Source organism: Mustela erminea, chromosome 7 (assembly GCF_009829155.1).
Source record: "Mustela erminea isolate mMusErm1 chromosome 7, mMusErm1.Pri, whole genome shotgun sequence".
NCBI lineage: Eukaryota > Metazoa > Chordata > Mammalia > Carnivora > Mustelidae > Mustela > Mustela erminea.
Window position 1 is genome coordinate 127105437 of NC_045620.1, and position 2503 is coordinate 127107939.

The 2503-nt window shown below is 50.5% G+C and overlaps 1 pseudogene; it reads left to right on the forward strand.

Annotated features, from left to right (window-relative positions):
• The first annotated feature begins 1009 nt into the window (after positions 1-1009).
• Positions 1010-1613, forward strand: LOC116596144 (annotated as a pseudogene).
• The last annotated feature ends 890 nt before the right edge of the window (positions 1614-2503 follow it).

Below are 2503 nucleotides of genomic sequence, written 5' to 3' on the forward strand. Positions count from 1 at the left end.
CGCTCATTCTCGGCAGCTAGAGAGGACTAAACATATTAACTGGCTTTAGCTGACCTTTGCTCTAGATTTAGGAACGGTGACCTGTTTCTCCCACGTGGAAGCAAACAGCAGAGCGTATTTTATGCCCAGGTGTTTGCCATATAGCTTGATACAAAACCATGTCCTGGAAAACTATAAGCCAATCTAATTTATAGAAATAAACTGAGTGAGAATCATTATTTTTTATTGGTACCACTTAATGTGAAGAAAATGCACATTTTCCAAAAATATGGAAAAAACGTTCCATTTGCCTTATTGGGTCCAAATGTTAGGTTTAAATTATTTTACTATGCAAACTTTCTTTCATATCTTGGCAGTAGTGATTTCCATTTTTATTCCTTTGGTATCCATAATCTTATGAGAATCAAAAACATATGCTTTGAGATCACTGGACAGCTCCTCCTCCCACATTTTAAAAATGCACAAGGAAGGTTATTGCTCTGGTAGCAAAAATAACAGGAACGCTATGGGAGAAAATGATGAGGACAACGAGGCTGAATGGGAAGGAGGTTCAAAAGGTGCATTCTGGTTTTCATGCTTTTGATTTGCAAGTCATTAAGCTGGAAGAGCCCCTACCTCCTGCTGACTGCCACTAGGAATGTGATTTTTTCTTCTCTAATAGAGGATTGCTTATTCAGTGCTCCAGGTTTGCAATATTGGAGGAGAAGAGGGGATCTGGCTTTTCCAGTGCTTCTTGAGATGGGGTGCTTGTCGCCCCCCGGGGAGTCGGCCCAGAGTGGCTGGACTTCTGGCCTCCGTTTGTCTTTGCAGGGGGAGGGTGTGTTTGGCGGGGAGGCAAAAGCATCTTAAAAGTTTCGGTCTCAGGAATTCCAGGCTGACAGAGAAGTCAGTGGAGAGGGGAGTGCTTTGTGTGCACTCCTGAACAAAAAGATTATTAGGATAAAACAATAGAGGAGAGTCAGATAGTGAATTGTGATGAAAGGCTCTTTTGCGGCCCACACTGAGAGCGATGGGCATCTCCGGGGACCGCTGGTGGAGGTGCTTCAAGGCCAAGGGCAAGAGAAATCCCTACCACAAGAAGCACAAGTATGGGCTGGGACGCCCCGCTGCCAACACTAAGCTTGGTGTACTCACAGTCCACACTCGGGGAGGCAGTAAGAAAGTACCAGGCCTTGAGGGTGGACATGGGGAACTTCTCCTGGGATTCCAAGTGTCCTACGCACAAAACAAGGATTGTTGACCTCTGCAGTGCATCCAGCAATGAGCTGGTCGACCCCAACGCCCCGGTTCAGAACTGGATTATGCTTATTGACAGCGCCCTGTACCCACAGTGGAGCGAGCCCCGTGACACCGCAAGAAGGGGGCCAAGCTGACTCCCGAGGAGGAAGAGATTTTAAACACAAAACGATCAAAGAAAATTCAGAAGAAATATGATGAAAGGAAAAAAGAATGCCAAAATCAGCAGTCTTCTGGAGGCGCAGTTCCAGCACGGCAAGCTTCTGGCATGCCTGGCTTCCAGGCCAGGCCAGTGTGGCCAAGCAGATGGCTACGTGCTAGAGGGCAAGGAGCTAGAGTTCCATCCGAGGAAAATCAAAGTCCAGAAAGGCCAATAAATCTTCCTCTCTTCCATCTTTGGTCATGTAAAGAAGGTGTTTATTGTTAAAAAATAAAATGTGCTGAAAGGAAGGTGGGAAGGGTGTCAGAGGAGAATGGAAGAGCCATGAGGGGCTCAGCGTCCCTCAGGTGGGAAGGGTGTCGGAGGAGAGTGGAAGAGCCATGAGGGGCTCAGCGTCCCTCAGGTGGGAAGGGTGTCGGAGGAGAGTGGAAGAGCCATGAGGGGCTCAGCGTCCCTCAGGTGGGAAGGGTGTCAGAGGAGAGTGGAAGAGCCATGAGGGGCTCAGCGTCCCTCAGGTGGGAAGGGTGTCAGAGGAGAATGGAAGAGCCATGAGGGGCTCAACGTCCCTCAGGTGGGAAGGGTGTCGGAGGAGAATGGAAGAGCCATGAGGGGCTCAGCGTCCCTCAGGTGGGAAGGGTGTCGGAGGAGAATGGAAGAGCCATGAGGGGCTCAGCGTCCCTCAGGTGGGAAGGGTGTCAGAGGAGAATGGAAGAGCCATGAGGGGCTCAGCGTCCCTCAGGTGGGAAGGGTGTCGGAGGAGAGTGGAAGAGCCATGAGGGGCTCAGCGTCCCTCAGGTGGGAAGGGTGTCAGAGGAGAGTGGAAGAGCCATGAGGGGCTCAGCGTCCCTCGGGGTAAGAGGTCAAGGGCCTTGTTGGCCTTGCCCCATGAACCGGGTCATCGCCCAGACGTGGCGTGCTACGAGGTGCTCACTGGCTGCTCAGTCAGCCAGGACTCATGTTTCCCAGAAATACGCCATGTCACTCTCTGCCTCCTCCTTTGTATTTGCCATGTTTGTCCTCCCTGGGACTCCGGCCTTGCTCAGGACACACAGCTGTATACTCCAAGTTTTGTCTGTCCCCGAATCCATGATTAGTGAACACATGTTT